The sequence below is a fragment of the Schistocerca piceifrons genome, chromosome 2 (assembly GCF_021461385.2).
Source record: "Schistocerca piceifrons isolate TAMUIC-IGC-003096 chromosome 2, iqSchPice1.1, whole genome shotgun sequence".
Classification (NCBI taxonomy): Eukaryota; Metazoa; Arthropoda; class Insecta; order Orthoptera; family Acrididae; genus Schistocerca; species Schistocerca piceifrons.
Window position 1 is genome coordinate 339518710 of NC_060139.1, and position 16639 is coordinate 339535348.

Sequence of the window (16639 nt, forward strand, 5' to 3'; positions counted from 1 at the left end):
GATGGAATGACTTCAGACTCAGTATTTACACTATTATTTGTAAAAAGTGAAACACTCAAAAGCAATGTTCTGCAACACGGTACTGTAAGAAGACGTGACTGGACAGGTCACTGTTACCCAACGCTCGGTCGGTGTGGATCCGTCATACGAAGTGGAAACGTGTAACCACGTGCCAATGTGCCTCGCCGACATCGCATGGTGGAATACCGGCATGCGAGTGCGTGCGAACGGGGCAGAATGGAGTTTGTGAGGCAAGTCAGTCGTTCTATGACACAGCGGCTCGTCCAGGGCCCGCTGTTTCAACAGTGAGGTGTATGTGGAACCAGAGGAGCGAGAATGGCCGTAAACAGCGTCGACAGAGTACTGGACGACACAATATTACCACAGCGCACGATGACCGCCATCGTGTCTACTTGGCCGTGTCGGTCGAAACAGCTTCGTCCACAGTTCTGGCATGACTTTGGAGCATTGCAAGAGGTGTGATAGTGTCTGTGCTGACGGTTGGACGCTTTCTTCTGTGGTCGGGACCCGTGGCACGCTTGTCATTGCGTCGGCTTCTATTCACCAGAACACACCGCAGGCTGCAATTGGGCCAACATTGGCGTGCTTAGTGACAAAATGTAGTGTTTCCGGATGAGCCACACTTCAACTTGTCTTATAGCGATGGCCGTATATGCGTTCGATGTTGCCGCTGTGACCGCAGTCAGGCAGACTGTATTGTTGCGCGGCATAGCGGACAATTGCCAGGAGTGATAGTTTGAAGCGCCATTGCCTTAACACGTGATCCTGCCTACTACTTCTTGTCTCTCTCTGTCTGTCTCTCTCTCTCTCTTCGTACTTGAATTTCTCTTCTCGAGGAAGGTAAGGATGAGTCTGTTGTCATTAGACATTTACTCTACTTTGGATGGATTGAATGCGTGCAGGGACGTTTAGGAACAACTGGGATGGTTGTGCGTGGTTAGGTAGACTGATGATTGCCAGTCAGAGACACGCGGTAGGTTGAATGGATAATAGCGATGCGTCAGCTAGGGGCCTTTAGTTGACTGGCCCTGTTGACGCCTAGGACTGCCAGTCAACGATTGACAGGGCGAGCGGTTGATGATGATGATGATGCTGATGATGATGATGGGTGTCTGGTGCGGTAAGGAGGAGAGTCTTCTAGGTCCTCCTGACGTGAACTACTACCGCTGCATAGGGGAGGTTTTACAGCCCCAGTTACAGCCCCAGTTACTGTCCCTCCCACTGGTTGTTCCCCATGCCATATTTCAGCAGGGCAACGCCTGCCATATGTGACGAAGAGGAATGGGCAAGCCTTCTTCGAAGAACGACGACTACTACTTCTTCCCTCGCCTGCGCATTCGCCTGAAATGTCACCCATCGAACATGTCTGGGGTATAGTCGGTCGGTAATCTCGTTCGTTCAGGTCCTTCCGCAGCCACAGTTGGTGCTTTGTGGACGTGCCTACAAACCGCGTGGCAGAGTATTCCCCAACAGCATACTCAGGATCTCTTTGATTCCGTGCCAAGACGTCTATCAGCTGTGACTGCAGCACGTGGTGTCGCTACACTGCACTGAATTTACATAGTCGCCGTGCATATACACGTCTGTAACGTTAATCATCCGTGTAGTATGACGTGCCTAATCGGTGGAATAAATTTCATTGTGATCTCCCGGTTCTAGTATTTCACTTTTTTCAAACCGTAGTGTAGGCATCCCAAATATTGTATCTGCATTATCAAGAAGAAAACATGGGTGCTAAGATGACACCTCTGACAACGCTACAGATTAAAAACTTAAAACAAAGCCTCTGCGGGGCTTTCACAATTCTGAAATCAAGAACCCCTCATAATATGGAAACAATCTTTTACCATCTTCAGAACAGAACAAAATGAAAGCAGACGTTTAAAATATTCAGAGCAGAAAACGTAAATACGAACGTAGCCACCTACGCTAACACATAATTTACAAACTATTAGGCCGCGAAATGAAGATGTAGTAACTGATGAAACGTTTAAAATTGGTGCTTCCCTCTATCTTTCATTCAGATTAAAAATCATGAAGCGACCCACACCCAGTACAATATTCTAGGGAAGTTGGCGGATAACCTTGGCAAGCTAAATGTGGAACATAACTCGCCCACGTCTGCTAAAATAGGCCTCTTCTTTTGGCACCGCTGCGGAACGCACAGAATGGCCGCCAGAAAAATGTGTAACTAATATAAACGTTACGAGTCAGAGTTACGAAATACTTTTGGTTCCTTTCCTGTGTCGCTGTATTCAGCTGGTCACTCGTAGCACAGCGACCATTTACGGAATGTGGTGTCTAGAGTTCGATCCCACGCTCGTTACCAATTGGTTCCTCATTAAGTCACGAATGTTGTGAATGTAGTGATTACGACGTAGTGAGATCGTCATCTTTCATTTTTCCTGTTAAATAATATTAAATACGAACATTTATTTTCGTATGAGAGAACAGTGATCTGGCTATACTTATTTGCATAGTTACCAGGAATTGCTAATGTCTCACCTGCGTGTTTCCACTATTTCCTTAAAATTGATGCTGATCACTAGGAAGACACCGTACTAGAACTTAGTCGAAGAATGTATTTCAAGACATTAACACCGCTGCACGCTTTAATTTATGAGCTCGACTGCACCCTAATTCTCATAGCCTTGATTTGTCACTGAAATAGTGGAGGAATTCCTTGGTATGCTCGCGCATCTCTTCCGAAGCGTCAAAACTATTTCCTTTGGGCTTATTCTGAGTCGACGCTTTACGCTAGTCCTGTCAGAGCTTAAGCATCTCGTTATGTCTGAATTGTGAACGATGCCAGACACTGCGAACGAAGCCAGGTGTAAATCGAGGTGACAAAAGTAATGGGATACCTCCTAATATCGTGTCGGACCTCCTTTTTCCCGGCGTAGTGGAGGATCTCGACGTGGCGTGGGCTCAACAAGTCGCTGGAAGTCCCCCGCAGAAATACTGAGCCATGCTGCCTCCACGATGCCAGTGAAGGGTTCTGTGCACGAACTGCTCCCTCCATTATGTGCCACAAGTATTCGACTGGATTCGTGTCGGGCGATCTGGGTAGCTAGTTATTTGCTCGAAGTGTCCAGAATATTCTTCAAAGCAACCACGAACAATTGTGACTAGGTTCAAGAATGGCTGCAAATGGTCTCCAAGTAGTCGAACGTTATCATTTACTGTCAATGTTCGGTTCAGTTGGAGCAGAGAACCCAGTCCATCCTATGTAAACACGGTAAATGCTATTATGGAGCCACCATTAGCTTGCACAGTGCTTTGTTGACAACCTGGGTATATGGCTTCGTGGAGTCTGCACCACACTCGAACCATACCATCAGTTCTTACCTACTGAAATCGCGACTCTTCTGACCAGGCCACGGTTTTCCAGTCGTCTAGGGTCCAACCGACATGGTCATGAGCCTAGGAGAGGCACTGCAGGCGATGTGAAAAGTTATGCAATTGGGACTATAAAAAGAAACACCATAAAAAATTTAAATATCAATAACGTTGCTGAATTCTCTCGCGACTGTTATGTCGGCTATTATGAATTATTTTGTTTATTAGCAGTGTGTGCCTGCTGTCCTGGTAAATTCTGAAAGCCCACGGCACACTACTGTAGCACGCCCCTAGAGGAGCCAAAACGAAATGACCAACACATCGGTAAAATGGGATATCGTGCCATAATCCGCTTCCTGCATTTGAAGAGAACAATGCTGCAACAATCCACGTTGGTTCACGTGTACGGGAACACACAACATCATATGACACAGCTGTTAGATGGCGCAAATGTTTCCATTGTGGTCAGACAGGTCTGAATTATAAATAACGAAGTGTCAGAAGAGCTCTCTGTGAAGAAACGAGAATCGCAAGCAAAGTGGAGTCCTTGATGGCCGAAGACAGGAGTAACACAATTAAGCTGATAGATGAAAAAGTGGAAATAAGTTTTCAGCATAGCCTATTGCATGACATCCATACATCCACACATATTATAAAAATATTTGTATGTATGCATGTATGTATTTATGTATGTATATTCCACATCCCCGCCTAAGCCATTGGAGAAGATTTCAGCCAAACTAGGTACATATATCATGTCTGGAAGGTATTGCTGTGAGACTAACAACCACCACCTACCAGAGGTGAAAAAGATGTGCAGCCAAAGACGTATGTCCAAACTTTACTCATCCATTATTTGAGAATGAGGGTATTACAGCTTTGGCTTTGATCAAACTTTACACATAATTTCTAACCTTTTCGAAACTTTTTCTCTTTGACAACAGCCACAAAATTTATCTTTCACTACATTTTCGTTGTTCATGCAGTCAAAATGCAGCATCAGACATGACGTTTTAACTTATTAATTCTTTACTACTAACAGTATTCGCGAAATGTTTAGCAAACAGTATTCACCTATACCACTGAATGTACCTGCAAAATTATATCAGTGTACGACACGTACTTCAGAAAATACAACGTCATAAACAGTAAGATGCGTGAAATACTACTGCATCATGCTTGACGTTTAAATTTATTATTTCTTTGCTACTGACTTTATTCGTAAGAAATTTCACAGACAGTATCTGCATACGCGGATGAATTTACCTACAAAACCACATCATTATGCGATGCACAGTTCCGGAGAAATGACGTCATAAACATTGATATGCGTGAAAAACTCCATCATGAGTAACGTTTTAATTTATTACGTCTTTACTACCAAGTCTATTCGCAACACATTTCGCAGGCAGTATCCAAATATACCACTGAATATACCTGTATAATTATGTCATTTTAAGACATATTATTCGGGAGGTATGACGTCATACATATGGAGCTGCGTGAAAACTAGCTGCAGGGTGAAATTAGCTACAGATACACGTGAAATATGTGTAGAAAAATGTGTATGTTAAGTATATGTGACATGTGCGTCTTGTGTCAAAGATGTAGGTAAAAAGCCCGTCCTAAATCCTTGGATCTCTATTAACGAAACTTTTTAACATGTTACTTGCTACGTTTCTGGAAAGAAATACAATGGAGGCAAGGGCCACCAGCCTGCTACTGGGGAAGGGGGAGGGGGTCATAAGCTGGTGCAGATGGACAGAGGGAGGGAAGGAGGAGATGGTCACAGGTAGGGGGAGGAAGACGTGAACAGAGAGAGGTAGGAGAAGGAAGTGGACAGAGAAAGGGAAGAGGGGGTGGGAGGAGCAGATGTACAGGGAGAGGGAGGAGGGGACTGACTTAAAGGGGGTGAGGAGAGGACCCTAGAGGGGAACAAGAGATGGAAGGAGGTGATGGACAGGGAGGGGGGGAGTAGATGGACAGAGAGAGAGGGAGGAGCAGATGGGTAGACGGGCAAGGAGGGGATAGACTAACAGAAGGTCGGAATACATGCATACCAAGGCAACATGGTATGAAAGATTCCGCAACGGGTCACATCCAGTCAAAATGCCAGTAGAAACCGAGAGAGGAGTGGAAATGTTGCAGCTGTGTCAGGCCAGTCAAGATTACTTCTTTAGCTGCCTGATTATCGTAGAGGAATACTGTGCCCTTCACTATTGACCGTAGAAAAAGGAGCAAAGCAAGCCACGGAAACTGAGCCAGTTTGGTACTGTCTCCAGTGCGATGGCTCGGTTGTCAGTAATTGTGAGTGTTATCGCCGGCCAGCATCTGTTGCAGCGCCCGACTAGGTGGCGTGGTGGTGGCGCTACGATGATATGTGTTACTGGAGGCCTCGGTGTCTCTTGGAGTCTCAGCCGGCAGGTGCTTAGATGGCTAGCCCCAGTGGCGTAAGACTGTTATTTAAGTGTCAGCGCGTGTTTAACGGCGTGGCACAGATACTGCCTGTCTGCAAGCGGCGTAGAGAAGATTTTGATTGGAGCTGCCAAGAGTCTGTCAGATGTGGTGGTCTAGTTCGGCAGACTACTATCTTCACAGGGTGTTCAAATGGCTCTGAGCACTATGGGACTTAACATCTGAGGTCTTCAGTCCCCTAAAACTTAGAACTACTTAAACCTAACTAACCTAAGGACATCACACACATCCATGCCTGAGGCAGGATTCGAACCTGCGACCGCAGCAGTCGCGTGGTTCCGGACTGAAGCACCTAGAACCGCTCGGCCACCGCGGCCGGCTCACAGGGTGTGTAGCGATTTGATGCCATTTACAATCTGTTGCGTGTTGAGAGTTGAAGACTGGTATAGGTTTTGAAAATATTCTAAGCACTTTGAAGAAATCGCTCCGCTTGTAAAAGTGAGCATCGCTTGTGTTGAGTGCATCGGCGTGTTAATGTGTAGTTAAAGGTGTTTCTGTAATGGCCTTAAGACAGTACATTTTTGTGAACAGTGTATTGCACTACCGACAGCTTTTACGATACCTGTTGTGCTAAACCGAAAGAAAGAATTTATAAATCAGTTCTGTACGCTCAGATACCAGTTAGTTTAAATACTTTTTTTTTTTTTTTTGTAAATGCTTTTGACAGTTCTACTACTGATATAAGGTGGTTTTAATCTTAACAATGTAAGTTATTTCTTTGAAGGTTTATGGTTATCCACATACTGTCTATTACTCTATTTTTAACTGATGAACATGGTGTCAGGATGGTTTCGCTCCATATGTTTGCACCAAGCTGTATTTTGTGATCTTTAACAGTGTAAACTTTTCTCTGTTCTAGTTCTGTTATCCAACGGTAGCTTATCATTTGTGCCCATGGGAGGAGGCGAAGACTAAACTTCCATCCCAACATCTATGATGAAATCCTTTTTATTGGTTGAATTCAGGAGTACATAGTAATTTAAATTAACGTCTTCTCTGTTAAGCTTATTGATTTCAAGTTTTCAAGACAGCTTGGTGAAGCTGGTTCAGCTTGTGTAAATGATGTATATGACATAAGCGTCATGAATTTTGCTATTACTTGTGAAGTTTCGTAAATTACAAGTTCAATAAAACTTTGTAAAATTTGTTTTAAATTGAAGTTGTATTTTGGTCACCTTGTACCCTCCGCTATCCGAAATCGTCTCTAGCAGTTTCAGCAACATGTGAATTCGCCACTAAAAAAAAAGTGAAGACCCAACCATTATCGAGCAAGGTTTTCCTGTACGTTTTTTTGGGATTGCTATGTTGCAGTGCTATCACATTATGCTCGAGGGGGGAAAACCGTCACAGGTGTATACTATCCAAATCTATTGACTACGTGTCGAGGGGAGGGAAGGGTTATTGGTACGAAGCGTTGCGATAAGAAGTGCAAGATGTTGCATTTGTTCATTTCGCACGTGACGCATGTTGCTTCTTTGGGGTGTAGCATTATGCCTCATCTCCGTATTTTGACGTGGCACCCAGTGATTTCGTCCTGTTTCCCCGGCTGAAGAATGCATTGCGCAAAAGGCATTTCACAATGATAACGAGGATATTTTCATAGCGGAACTTTTCCTAAACAGTCAAATTGCAGACGTCTACAACTGAGGCGTCCCTCAGGTCATCCATCGTTGGGAAAGCATACGACGCACTGAAGGGTGAACGCTATGACATTATTACAGCAAGAAATAAACGGATGTTAGATAGTACTTTCGAGAAATTATATTTTTGGATAAACAGTTTGATGCGACGTTTGCTCAGACAGAAGAGGCTAATGAGGGTATGCGAAGGAGCAGCGATAGCAGGGTATAGTAATGGTAGATGAGGCAAAGACTGGAACGTCTACCACAGTTTACTAAGAAAAATTCGTGACGAGCTTTCGAGACGATGCAGTCAAACGAATACACTGATGAGCCAGAACATTATGACCACCTACGTAATAGCCGGTATGCCCCACCTTTGGCACGGATAACAGCGGAGACTCGTTGTGGCATGGAAGCAATGAGGCCTCGATAGGTCGTTGGAGGGAGTTGGCACCACACCTGCACACACAAGTCACCTAATTGCGGTAAATTCCCGGGATGGCGGCGAAGAGCTCTGATGCTACGTTGAATCACACACCAGATGTGTTCGATCGAATTCAGATCTGGCGAGTTGGAGGGGCCAGCTCATCAACTGGAACCACTCCGTCACACTCCTAGCCTTGTGACGTGGTGCATTCTGTTGTTGAAAAATTCGCAGGTTCGAGTCCTGCCCCGGGCATGGATGTGTGCGATGTCCTTAGTTTAGTTAGGTTGAAGTAGTTCTAAGTTCTAGGCGACTGATGATCACCGATGATAAGTCCCATAGTGCTCAGAGCCATTTGAACCATTTTGTTGAGAAATGCCACTGCCGTAGGGAAAATTGATCGTCAGGAAGAAGCGTACGTGGCCTGCAACCAGTGTACGATACTACGTGGCCGTCATGGTGCTTTGCACGAGCTCCACTGCACCCGTGGATGCCCACGTGAATGTTCCCCAGAGCGCAATGGAGCCGCCGCCAGTTCGTCTCCGTTCCGCAGTACATGTATCAAGGAGCTGTTTCTGTGGAAGACGATGGATTCGCGTCCACCCATCGGACTGATCAGACCATGCAACGCTCTGCCATTGCGCCAAGGTCTAGTGCCGATGCTCACTCGCCCATTTCAGTTGTAATTGCCTGTGTCGTGGTGTTAACACTGGTACATTCGAGGGTCCACGCGTCGTCGGATGCGGAGGCCGGTCGTTAGGATTGTTAGTTGCACTGTGTGTTCAGACAGACCTGTACTAAAGTGTGATGTTAGTTACGCCACAATTCGCCGCCTGTCCTGTTTTACGTGTCTGCCCAGCTTAAGACGTGCGACATCTGTAATGAGGGGAAGTGCCTAGCCCCATGATGTCTGGACGTAGTTTCAGCTAGGTTTCGCCGCGTGTTAAGGACACTCACCACAGCATTCCTCGAACACTCATCAAGTTGTGCAGTTTCAGAAATCCATGTGCCGAGCCTCCTGGCCATCACAATCTGCCCCCGGTCAGTCTCAATCTCAACACACGGACAGCACGCTCATTGATGGTACATCAACCGTGTGTGCGTCTGATTAACAGTCATTCCTAGGCAGGTGATGCTGCTGTCGCTTGGACGGGTTTATACCAATAATAGGTCGGTGGTCATAATATTCTGGCTGATCAGTGTATCTGCCACAAAGCAACAGAAGTAGACTCGGCTGAGGAGGTACGGTCGACCTAGAGCAGTTTATTAGCTTGTCATCGTCACTGTTCTATACATGTGGCGCAAATCTTAGGCTTTTATAAGGGTCATAAAAAAGTTTCCGTTTGAGGGCTTTGTTGCACCTTATATGCAACGTAGCGCGACTCCGATGCGGGTATATAAGCACCGACACGTCAGTGAAGAATTAGTGTGACATTTGTGTATTTCCGACGTGCGTACAATAAATGCAGAAACGTGACCTGTGACGATCTTACTACCATATGCGTCTAAACAGAACCTACGTGCCGTATTTATTTTCTTGGCTACCGAAGGACAAACACCGGTAGACACCCATCGGAGAATAAAGAATATGCATGAGGTAACATGTCCGTCAGAAACTTCGTTTTCCTGCGCTTGATGATAACGAACGGCCCCATATTAAGAAGGAGACAACAGCACCCAACCTACAGTCCACGTCTCTCCCCATGCCGTTGTCACGCCTTCGATCCTTTAAAAAGGACTTCTTCACGCAGCAGGACACGTTCTTTTACCAAACGCGTATCTTCAACCTGGTACATCGGTGGGATTATTGCCTCTACGCGCACTGCGATTTTGTTTGCCTAGCATATCCACTCTGGACTGTACGGCTATCGAATGGACACATTTTGATCTACCTTATGATTTATTTGTGGTGACAAAATTTTCACAAACAATTTTCACATTTCAGATTGTTCTTATTTTGCATTACAGAAAGATAGCCCTGTGTTTGTCAGATGGTAAGATGTTTGTAAGAGGAATACATTTATGTGTGTGGTAATCACTGATGATGGCTCCAGCTCTCCATTTTAAAAAAGGGAAGCAGTCAGATTGTGTTCCGTAAGTAATTACTTTTCGTTGATCAAATCTCTGCAGCAACTACACTACTGGCCATTAAAATTGTTACACCACGAAGATAACGTGCTACCGACGCGATATTTAACCGACAGGAAGAGGGTGCTGTGATATGCAAATGATTAGCCTTTCAGAGCATTCACACAAGGTTGGCGCCGATGACGACACCTACAACGTGCTTACATGAGGAAAGTTTCCAACCGATTTCTCATACACAAACAACAGTTGACCGGCGTTGCCTGGTGAAACGTTGTTGTGATGCCTCGTGTAAGGAGGAGAAATGTGTACCATCAAGTTTACGACTTTGATAAAGGTCGGATTGTAGCCTATCGCTATTGCGGTTTATAGTATCGCGACATTGCTGCTCGCGTTGGTCGAGATCCAATGACTGTTAGCAGAATATGGAATCGGTGGGTTCAGGAGGGTAATACGGAACGCCGTGCTGCATCCCGATGGCCTCGTATCACTAGCAGTCGAGATGACAGGCATCTTATCCGCATGGCTGTAACGGATCGTGCAGCCACGTCTCGATCCCTGAGTCAACAGATGGGGACGTTTGCAAGACAACCATCTTCGCGGACAGTTCGACGACGTTTGCAGCAGTATGGACTATCAGCTCGAAGACCATGACTGCGGTTACCCTTGACGCTGCATCACAGACAGGAGCGCCTGCGATGGTTTACTCAAAGACGAACCTGGGTGCACGAATGGCAAAACGTCATTTTTTCGGATGAATCCAGGTTCTGTTTACAGCATCACGATGGTTGCATCCGTGTTTGGCGACATCGCGGTGACCGCACATTGGAAGAGTGTATTTGTCATCGCCATTCTGGCGCGATGGTATGGGGTGCCAATGGTTACAAGTCTCGGACACCTCTTGTTCGCATTGACGACATTTTGAACAGTGGACGTTACATTTCAGATGTGTTATGGCCCGTGGCTCTACCCTTCATTCGGTCCCTGCGTAACCCTACATTTCAGCAGGATAATGCACGACCGCATATTGCAGGTCCTGTACGGGTCTTTCTGGATACACAAAATGTTCGACTGCTGCCCTGGCCAGCACATTCTCCAGATCTCTCACCGATTGAAAAGGTGTGGTCAATGGTGGCCGAGCAACTGGCTCGTCACAATACGCCAGTCACTATTCTTGATGAACTGTGGTATCGTGTTGAAGCTGCATGGGCAGCTGTACCTGCACACGCCATCCAAGCCCTGTTCGACTCAATGCCCAGGGGTATCATGGCCGTTATTACGGCCAGAGGTGGTTGTTCTGGGTGCTGATTTCTCAGGATCTATGCACCAAAATTGCGTGAAAATGTAAACACATGTCAGTTCTAGTAAAATATACTTTTCCAATGAATACCCGTCCATCATCTGCATTTCTTCTTGTTGTAGCAATTTTAAGGGCCAGTAGTGAATATAGTTTTAACGTGTAATTGTTGCCACCATATTTACCGGAATGGAACTGTTGCTCTTTTTAGTATAGTGCCTGACACAGTGGAAGTGCTACCTTGTGGGTCGTATTCTGTTACGATACGAAGAACCGACGAATCTATTATTTTCACTAATAGAATTAAGCCACCCTTGTCGTGTCGTCCGAAGAATGAGGTCCCATGTCTATATTGGTGCTTCAAGACGGAATCACAAGTAAGAACAATTAAGGACGAATGAGAGACGTCGGCGAAGACACGCCCTCTAGAGATTCCATACGCCACCGCTGCCGGAAGGTTGCGTATGTCAGACCACAACGCCGCTATGCCCACTCTGTGATCTTCTCTTAAGACGACGGCATCATCTTATTTCAGATACAGCAGCGTGAGCTGTATTAGATGCCAGAATTGTATGTCAAAGTTTATAGTCAATTAAACATTGGGATCTGACCACCAGTCTGTATCGTATTAAGTGCTAAGTTACAGTGTTCAACGACAGTAAGAAATGCATAGTGACATTTCCGTAAACATAGATTGTTTCCAAGTTCAGTATTTTATATTTTTCAAGTTTTAATAATGCGATCTAATATTTTGTGTGTGTTGTAGTATCTGATGGACTTTCTCCCGAAGTAAATGTTGGCTTGCTACGACCAACTACAATGCCGAGGCGAATGTCTCAATCGTTTTTCGTCCAGCACTACAACCTGAGGCTCAAAACGTTCCGACATAGGAGCTAGATGTCAGTAGTGGCAAGTTCTACGGAAGAGAGGAAAACCGGAAACATTCATGCCACATAACCATGCAGCAGAAAGGAAGAGGAAAATGCGAAGAATGGCATGTATGTTAAGCAATACACATGAAGGATCAGACAGTAGAGATGGAGATATAAAGAAAGTAAGGGAGAAGCAAATGAAGAAAATGATAATTCATATTTGTCTCTCCGATCGCAACGGAGACTATATGATACACTGTTACGAGTTTCAGTTACCTTTGGAGCCGGGAGAGTCATTCAGGAAGCGGTAAACTTCGACTTCACACTTGACGGAGATGCGCAGACGTGTCTGGCATAGTTTGCGGAAACTTTTCGTGTGCCGTGGGACGGAAACTGTAGAGACGGACGTGGGAGTACAAAAAGCGCGCACAACTGGACGCCGGCGCATAATTACGGGAAGGCGGCTGTGCGCTCCGCCACGCCGGTGTTTGAATTTTAATGCTGGCGGGCGCGCCTTACCTGTTGTTTACGGGGTGCCCGAAATTAGCCGCTAATAAGCCGCCAACTGCGGCCTAACTCGATGCTTCGCCAGCGCCGGACAACTTTCGCCGCCTGCGCCCTGTGGTGGCTACCGAAAAATACGGCAAAAAAAGGGGTGGGCTGCCGGAGTTTGCAAACTAATCGCTACGCTAGACGTGTTAAAATTTTTGCCTAGCGGATGGGAATAGAAAGGGGTGACGGCTTTTCCCGCCTCTGTAGGGTTGACCTCACAAATATTTCAGATATCAAGTTGTATCTGCAGGGCGTGTAAAGAGGGGTGTTAAATGCTTCTGGAGAGGTAGGAGTAATATTAGGAACAATTTATAGATGGTGTGCACTGGTGTGCAAAACTTAAGGACGAAAGTAACTTCCGCATGATGTGTCGCTTCCAGGTAACGTTGCCCGATGAAAATTGGACCATACATACACAGAAAGGACTGCTATAGTATACTACAGAAATTAACTGAAGGAAAGTTCCATTGAGATGAGCAGAAATGACAGTTTTATTGAAAGACAATAATTACACTGAAGTGTGCTCAGCGTTAGAGAACGTTGCAGATTATGTGATCACACACCCTATTGAGAACCATGTCCCGCCTTTTTTAATGTGCAACGGAACATCATCAATCGCTGTGACTTCGGTATAACTAAAGTCTTTGAATAAAAAGAGTCATTTTCGTTTGTCACATTGTTTCTTTCGTTTACCTTCTGTACTACACTATAGCATTTTTTTCTGTGTATGGTCCATGTTGCATCGAGCTATGTTACTTGGCACTGACGTATCATGCGGAAAGTTACTTTCGTTATTAAGTTTTCCACATCAATGTAGTCCACACTGATGTGTGTCCAATTTGCAGTTGACTCAGAACTTATTTGAAAATACGATCTAAGTCAACTGCAGATTGCACGCACACCAGTCACAGATAAAATACCTGATAATAGATAAAATACCTGAACCACAGACACTGCGGATGTGAGCTGGCTTACATCGCTCAGCGATACAAGTAGCCGCACCGTGGATGCAACCACAACGGAGGGGTATCTGTTGAGAGGCCAGACAAACATGACGTTCCTGAAGAGGGACGAACAGCCTTTCCGGTAGTTTCAGAGGAAACAGTCTGGATGATTGACTGATCTGAGCCGGCCGCGGTGGCCGAGCGTTTCTGGGCGCTGCAGTCCGGAACCGCGCGTCTGCTACGGTCGCAGGTTTGAATCCTGCCTCGGGCATGGATGTGTGTGATATCCTTAGGTTAGTTAGGTTTAAGTAGTTCTAAGTTCTAGGGGACCGATGACCTCCGATGTTAAGTCCCATAGTGCTCAGAGCCATTTGAACCATTTGATTGATCTGATCTTGAAACATCATCCAACATGGCCTTGCTCTGCTGGTACTTGGAACGGCTGAAGGCAAGGGGAAACTACAGCCATTACTTATATTGAGGACATGCATCTCTACTGTGTGGTTAAATGATGATGGCATCTTCTGGATAAAATATTCAGGAGATACAATAGTCCCCCATTCGGAACTACAGTTCAGGGCTACTCAGAAGAATGTTGTCATTAGGAAAAACAAAAATGGTATTCCATTGATCGGAGCGTGGAGCGGTAGATCCCTTAATCGGGTAGGTAGGTTAGGAAATTAACAAAGGGAAACGGGTAGGTTTAACTTATGTATAGGGGAATTAGAGAATTCGGTGGCAGGAAGAACAGGACTTCTGGTCAGGGGAGTACAAGATTATAAATACAGAATTAAACAGGGGAAATACAGGAGAAGGGCTACAGATGAATACGAAAAAATGAATGTGGGTAAGCTACTATGAGCAACATAGTGGACGCACTATCCGTAGCCAAGATAGACACAAAGACAATACCCACCACACTAGTACAAGTTTATATGCCGAATAGCTCAGCAGATGAGGAATAGAAACAAAAAATGTATGATGAGACAACGAAATTGTCCAGATAATTAAAGAAGAGGAAAAGTTAAGTGTGCTTGGTGACTGAAATTCGGAAGGAAGAGAAGGAAAAACAGGGTATGAACTGGGGGAAAGGAATGAGAGATGAAGCCACCTGGTGGAGTTTTGTAGAGAGCATAATTTAATTATTGCTAATACTTGGTTTAACCACTGTGAAAAAAGGTTGTGGACGGGGAAAAGACCTAGAGACACCACAAAGTTTCAGATTATCTTATCATATAATAATAAGACAGAGATATCGGGACCCGATTTTAACGAGTAGGGCATTTCCAGGGGGAGATGTGGCCTGAGCTCCCAGTTGGTGCACATCGACAGCGCAGAAAGATACGTATATAGCTTCTTTTCTGTGTTTACTTCGTAGATTCTTACTTACATTGCGTGTGGGTTTCGTATAGGAGGTGTAATTTCGAGTTTTAGTTACTGTAATCGTAAATTCAGGCAGACTGTAGCGCAGTAGTTAGGCATTTGTGCAGGTTAGTTCATACATTATTTGCGTGTTTCCCTTGCGTTATCTAGGCACGGACTCGTGTTTCAGTAACTGTTGTTCAACATCGATTAGAATGGACAGGGACTGTGATTGCTGTGTACGGATGAGGGCTGAGTTGGCATCCCTTCGCTCACAGTTGCAAGCGGCGCTGACTTCGGTCGCGCAGCTTGAGGCTGTTGCCAATGGGCACCACTGTGGGGAGCCGGACTTGGGTATCACGGGGATGCCAACCTCGTCCCGTCTGTCCCCAGATCGGTCTGCTGCTGTGGTTGCCCCGGTTGCTGCCCGCAGTGGGGCTGAGCCCTCGCCTGTGGTTGATTGGGAGGTCGTTCCAAGGCGTGGCAGGCAGCGAAAGATGTCCCCGTAGGCTGATCAGAAAGCCTCCCCGGTGCGTCTGACAAACAGGTTTCAGGTACTGTCTCTGGCTGAGCCAGATGCAGCTGCCTGCCCTGTTTCAGAGGATGATTCTCAGCCTTCAAGGTCTGGGCAATCACAGAGGGTGGGCTTATTGGTAGTTGGGAGCTCCAATGTTTGGCGCGTAATGGGGCCCCTTAGGGATATGGCGGCTAAGGAGGGGAAGAAATCCAGTGTGCACTCCGTGTGCATTCCGGGTGGAGTCATTCCTGATGTGGAAAGGGTCCTTCCGGATGCCATGAAGAGCACAGGGTGCAGCCAGCTGCAGGTGGTGGCACATGTCGGCACTAATGACGCGTGTCGCTTTGGATCTGAGGAAATTCTCTCTGGATTCCAGCGACTATCTGATTTGGTGAAGGCTGCCGGTCTTGCTTACGAGATGAAGGCAGAGCTCACCATCTGCAGCATTGTTGACAGAACCGACTGCGGACCTTTGGTGCAGAGCTGGGTGGAGGGTCTGAATCAGAGGCTCAGACGGTTTTGCGACCGTGTCGGCTGCAGATTCCTTGACTTGCGCCATGGGGTGGTGGGGTTTCGGGTTCCGCTGAATAGGTCAGGAGTTCACTACACTCAGCTGGCGGCTACACGGGTAGCGGAGGCTGTGTGGCGTGGACTGGGCGGTTTTTTAGGTTAGAAGGCCTCGTGAAAGTACGAGGTGGGCTGCAATCTCAAAGGGTGCATGGCAAATACAGGACGTGCTTGGATCAAGGAACAGTCGGAATTGTAGTTGTAAATTGTTGCAGTTGTGCTGGGAAAGTCCCTGAGCTTCAAGCGCTAATAGAAAGCACAGAAGCTGAAATCGTTATAGGTACAGAAAGCTGGCTAAAGACTGAAATAAGTTCTGCAGAAATTTTTACGAAGTCTCAGACGGTGTTCAGGATAGATTAGGCAGAATTGGTGGTGGAGTGTTTGTGTCTGTCAGTAGTGATTTATCTTGTAGTGAAGTCGAAGTAGATACTCCGTGCGAATTGGTATGGGTGGAGGTTATACATAACAGCCGAACTAAGTTAATTATTGGCTCCTTCTACCGACCCTCAGACTCCGATGACATAGTTGCTGACCAGTTCAGAGAAAATTTGAGTCTCGTAAC